The following is a 6255-nucleotide window of genomic DNA, read 5'->3' as shown; positions in this document are numbered from 1 at the left end:
CAAGAGGTCAGGAGCTCAAGACCAGCCTGACCAACATGGTGAAACCCTGTCCCCACTAAAAATACAAAAATTAGCCGGGCATGATGGAATCCCAGCTACTTAGGAGGCTGAGGCAAGAGAATCTCTTGAACCCGGGAGGTGGAGGTTGCCCTGAGCAGAGATGGCGCCACAGCACTCCAGCCTGGGCGACAGAGCAAGACTCCGTCTCAAAAATAAAATAAAAATATAAAAATTACTAGCCGGACGTGGTGGCTCACGCCTGTAATCCCAGCACTTTGGCAGGCTGAGGCGGGTGGATCACGAGATTAAGGGTTCGAGACCAGCCTGACCAACATGGTGAAACCCAACATGTACTTAAAAATACAAAAAAAAAAAAATTAGCCAGGCGTGGTGGTGCACACCTATAATCCCATCTAGTTGGGAGGCTGAGGCAGGAGAATTGCTTGAACGCGGGAGGTGGAGGTTGTGTAAGCCGAGCACATACCATTGTACTCCAGCCTGGGCGACAGAGCAAGACTCCGTCTCAAAAAAAAAAAAAATTCAAAAAAAATTAAAAATTATTTGCTGCATTTGCACATGTGGTAAATGGCTGGAAGGAAGGAGAGGTTAATTAAGGGGAGTGGAGGCTAAACAAAGTTTCAGATTGTGTTATAAAATTGAACACATTTGTTAAAATAGAATGGATTAATGATGGTACATGACACAGAAATGAATGCCATGAGAAGGGAGCCAGAAAAAGCTAGCTAAGCAAACAAGGTGCAAGTTTGAGAAAACTCAGTTCCAGTTTGGCTAGCAGTGATTCGCAGCCTTAGCTGCACATTAAAAGCAGCTGAGAGTAAAAGACACCACCATCAGCAACGAACAAAGCCTGTGCCTAGACCCCGCCCTAAGCTGGTTAAATTAGAATCTGTGAGAGTGGGTCTTGGCTTTCCTTTGTTTTAAAAGCACCCCAGATGATTCTACAGCTACTCAAAAGCCTCTGAGTTAGATCATAGGTATGTATAGGGGAATGGCGGGAGATTAAAATAGCAGAGATTAAGATAGGAAGGACAATTTAGAAAAAGAAAGCCATAGGTATTATGGTTCTAATGCAGCTTGCAGGTTAGTTAGGAAGGGAAAGGGGATAGGGTGTGAATGAGAGAAGTATTGCCCATGGGGAATCTATAGGACTTTGTGGTTATTTCTATGTGGCTTTGAGTAGGAGGCAAGAATTGATACTGAGGTTTTGGATGTAGGCAAGTGGGAAAATGATAGTTCTGTTAAAAGAAATGAGTGGGATTTGTTTGGGGCATGTGGGGTGGGAAATGTTATGAGTTCTGTTGGGATAAACAGATAATCGTGAAAAAAAGTCTAGAGTTTAGAAGAGGTTAGTGATAGCCCATCATCCACATACAAGTGATAAGAGGTCCAGAGTGTAGACCCCAAAGGAAAACAATGGAATTAAAAGCAGGCTAGAGACAAACCTTAAGGAACACACCTGCATTTAGGGAGCAGAGAGAGGATATATAGAGCCGGTCAGTAAGAGAGATGGTCGAAGAAGCCTAGGCTTGTTGTTGAGATGGAGTCTTGCTCCAGGCTGGAGTGTAGTGGCGCAATCTCAGCTCACTGCAACCGCCGCCTCCCAGGTTCAAGCGATTCTCCTGCCTCAGCCTCCTGAGCAGCCGGGACTACAGGCACACACCACCATGCCCAGCTAACTTTTGTATTTTTAGTAGAGATGGGGTTTCACCATGTTGGCCAGGATGGTCTCGATTTCCTGACCTCGGGTGATCCGCCCTCCTCGGCCTCCCAAAGTGCTGGGATTACAGACGTGAGCCACTATGCTTGGTGAGGTTGGTATGTTTTAGAATCTAAAAGAGAATGCTTCTAAGGTGGAAATTAGTAATCAAATGTCAAAAGCTGCAGAGGCTCCCAGCTAAATTTAGTGAGTGGTATTCAGGTGAAACTAATGAAAATCAGATAGCGTGGGGTTAGGAAATGAGTGGGAAGTAAGGATATGCAGGGTAACGGCTTCAGGATGTTCACACCAGACATTTTGAGATGACAGGAAAGTAACTGGAGGCAGGCAAACAGCTGAGAGTATTTTTAGAATGACAGAAACTTGAGCCTTTTTGCGGGAAGACAGCATGGGCAGTTGAGAGGGAGAAGAGGAAAGAGCTGGAGGAATACAGTCCTGGAAGAGGGAGGAGATGGAAGAGAAAACACAAAGGGGAGCTTTAACCTTGGCAAGACGGTTCTTCTCCCAGAGTGAAGGAAACAGTAAGAGAGGGAAGAAAAAGATGTAATGGAATTTTGAGAGAGAGGAGAGGAAAGCTGTCAAAACGCACCCTGTTTTTGGTAAATAGAAGGATGGTCTTCCATTGAGAGTTGAGACACATGGCAGACCCAATGGGTTCTTCCGAGCAGAGGTCTAGAGTTGCTAGAGATGGGGGATGCTCGTGGCTCTGACAACGGAGGAGAGCAGGTGAAGCGAAGAGTGGTGAGAGCTCAAGCCCATATGGGAAGGGGAATGTTTTAGAAGCCAATTTTCAGATTTTATTTAGACATTCCCTGCAGCTAGTGGTGGTGGGTTGGTCGAGACAGAGAATAAGTGTTACTTGGAGCCAATAAGAAATGGTGAATTTCACAGAGCTCAGGGATTTTAGGACAGTAGCCTGAGTGTCTGCTAAAATGACTGGCCAGAAAATTGGATGGAGGTTCCAATGAGGGTGAGATATAGGTTTACTGATAGTAGGCAAAAGGAAAAGTGGGACAGCTGAGGACATAGCAGCAGTTCCAAGTCAAGATCCTAGAAGGTGGGCCTTTTTGTTCTGAAACAGGGACTCTGTTGCCAGGGCTGGAGTGCAGTGGCACCGTCATAGCTCACTGCAGACTTGAACTCCTGGCTCAGATGACCCTGTCACTTCAATCTCCTGAGTAGCTAGGACCCCGGGCACGCACCACTACACCCAGCTAATTAAAAAACAAGTTTTTTGTGTGCGTACAGACAGGGCCTCACTATGTTGCCCAGGCCGGTCTCATTCCTCCTGCCTTGGCTTCCCAAAGTGCTGGGATTACAGGCATAAGCCACTGCACCTGGCCAGGTGGGCCATTTTTAAATGCTGAGGAAACCTGGAGTTTCTCTGCGTGGAGAGGTAGCTCAGATGTTGAGAGTTAGAGATATATGGAGCTAAGGATGAAGATAAGGAGAAAATGGAGGTCAGTGTGTTAGAAGAGTTGTTAATATAGGTATTAAAATACTAGAAGTTAGCTGGGAGGTGATCTGTAATCCCAACACTTTGGGAACATCACTTGAGCTCATGAATTTGAGACCAGCCTGGTAAATTAGAAGATCCCCAAAAGAAACTCATCCTTTCTTTTTTCTTTTCTTTTTTTTTTTTTTTTTTTTTGAGACACAGTTTCACTCCGTGGCCTATACTGGAGTGCAGTCGTGCGATCTCAGTCCACTGCAACCTCCACCTCCAGGGCTAAAGAGGTTCTCCTGCCTCAGCCTTCTGAGTAGCTGGGATTACAGATGCCTGCCACCATGCCTGGGTAATTTTTGTATTTTTGGTAGAGCCAGGGTTTCACCATGTTGGCCAGGCTGGCCTCGAACTCCTGACCTCAGGTGATCCACCTGCCTTGGCCTCCCAAAGTACTGGGATTACAGGCGTGAGCCACCGGGTGGGGCCAGAAATTCATTATTTCTTATTGGTCACAGGTAACACTTATTCTCTGCCTTAATTGCGCCCCACAACCAGCTGCAGAGAATGTGTAGATAAAATTTTTAAAAGCATCCATTGGCTTCTAAAACATCTACGTACATAAAATTAGGCAGGCCTGGGGGCATGCGCCTGTAGTCCCTGCTACTCAGTAGGCTGAGGTGGGAGGATCCCTTTGAGCCCAGGAGGTCGAGGCTGTGGTGAGCCATGTTCACACAACTGCACTCCAGCCCAAGTGACAGAGCAAGACCCTGTCTCAAAAAGAAAATGCTAGAATGATAGGTGGTGAAAAAAATATCTAGAAGCTGTTTATTTTGGGGAGGAATATTTTTAGGTGCTCGAATTTCTTTCTAAACTAATGGATTACAAGTTAAGAGTTGATAAAAATGTAAGATTTCTTAATAAGGAATAATTTTAATAAGATATGAACTAGTAGAGTAGAATTTATTGTAAATGGGATGTGCTCCATTTATAGCACAAACGGTCTATTAACAAAATCTGTTATTGAATAAAGAAAATTATCTTCATGAAAATGGATTGACCTGTCAATTCAGTCAAAATAATACACACAGCCAAAAGACCTTCTGCTTTCCACATTCCCTTCTTTCAGCTTTTGTGCACTCCAGAGGCACTTGAGGAAGCAAAGAGATTGGCTCCAAGATCTTAGTCTTGCCGACTTCACAGAGTTTGCATGTTGCAGCTTTGCGGTGGAAGCTGTGAGTAAATTTGATTCCCTAACAGAAGTGCATTTTATTCTTCTGGGCCACCCAGAATCTGCCTATTACTCTAAATGTAGAGAGGCCTATCTTTGTAAAGAAAACTATTGGTGTCAGAGTTATTTACCGAGCATGTGAAATTTTAACTTGTCACTTTGTGGTTTGTAAACCTGCGCTTGGAATTGCCTGTATTTTCCCCTTTGTGTCTGTCTTTTTAGGTTTTACCCTTTAGTACTAGAAACAATTCAATTGGAAGATAAAAAAGGATGAAACCAACGTTTATCAGTTTTAACATTTTGCTATCTAGTACCTGGAATAGTGATTATACAATAGAGTAAGAACTCAACAAATCTTTGTTGTAGCTTCAGAATAAGGAAAAATGTTGAGATTAATGACCATTTGCAGGATCTTCTGCTACCGTTTCTAATGTCTACAATATTGGCAATTTTTGAGAAAAAGTAAGAGCTTGGTTTTGTCAACCATACATTTATCGATTTAACAACCATATCTTTGAATAGTAATTCATAACTTTTTAGCAATGTGAATGATGCTATGACTGGAGGTAAACCTGGCCATGGAAATGCTCTGGGAGGAGGCAGCCAAATCTGTCTTTGCAAATCAAAGAAAGCTTCATAGAAAAGCCTTGAAAGCTGCATCTTATGCGTCAGGTAGACAAGTGAGAGAAAAGCATTCTGGAAAAGTACAAAGGCATGTTAAGTGGGAATGATTGTAGCATGATGAGAACATTGCTAGTAATTTAGTATGTCTGGAGTGCAAGATGCCTGTGGGAAAAAGGGGAGCCAGTCATGAAAAGTGGAAATGTCATGTTAAAAAGTTTAGGCTCTATCCTGTGGGTGACAGAGAGTCACTGACAGATGATAATCAAGAGAATGGCGTGATCGGATTAGTTTCAGAAAGATACTTAGCAGCTCTGGATGGTGCTGATGGACTGGAAGGCAAGAGGAAGAGCAGCTGGATAAATAATATAGGGGCCAAGGTGATTAATGTGACAGGGACAGTGGAGACTGAAAGGAGGTTGTGAGCTTGAGCTGATTGGTTGTAGAAGGTGCAGAAGGAGGAGTCTTAGCCACTTGGCACTGGGTTAACTCATCTCTGGTAATGGAAGGCAGAGACATTTGTGTAAATGGATTATAGAAGGAGACCAAAATTTTCCCCACTGAGCAGTCTACTAATTGTGTAGATTTAATAATCTTTTCCTCCTCAGCCCACATCTTTCCGGGAATGGTTGATGAGTAATGAAGTAGACAGAAGGGAGGAAGCAAGAAGACAGGAAAGAAGCAAAGGCTTTGCAGATCAAACAAACTACATTTTTCATTCTTTCACCTCAGCCTCCCAGAGTTCATTGTATACAGCTTCACTGTATACACTTTTCAGTGAATCATGTATCTGAACCTTGTTGTCAGAAACACCAAGTTCTAGAACTTTAAAATTCACCAAGCCTGGTGGGGCATGGTGGCTTATACCTGTCATCCCAGCACCTTGGGAGACCGAGGTGGGCAGATCACTTGAGGTCAGGAGTTCAAGGCCAGCCTGGCCAACATAGCAAAACCCTGTCTCTACTAAAAATAAAAAAAAAATTAGCTGGACCTGGATCCCAGCTACCCAGGAGGTTGAGGCAGGAAGATCACTGGAACCTGGGAGGTGGAGGTTGCAGCGAAGCGAGATCCTGTCACTGCACTCCAGTCTGGGAGACAGAGTGAGACTCCATCTCAAAAAAATAAAAATAAAATAAAATTCACTAAGCCAGCCTTTTTCTCTTAACTGCTAAAACTGTTTCTTCCACTACTCCCCCACTCCACCCACCTGACCCAGTCATT

Source organism: Saimiri boliviensis, chromosome 3, assembly GCF_048565385.1.
Source record: "Saimiri boliviensis isolate mSaiBol1 chromosome 3, mSaiBol1.pri, whole genome shotgun sequence".
In the NCBI taxonomy this organism is placed as follows: Eukaryota; Metazoa; Chordata; class Mammalia; order Primates; family Cebidae; genus Saimiri; species Saimiri boliviensis.
The sequence above is the reverse complement of the archived record's forward strand: the minus strand, read 5'-3'. Positions refer to the sequence as shown.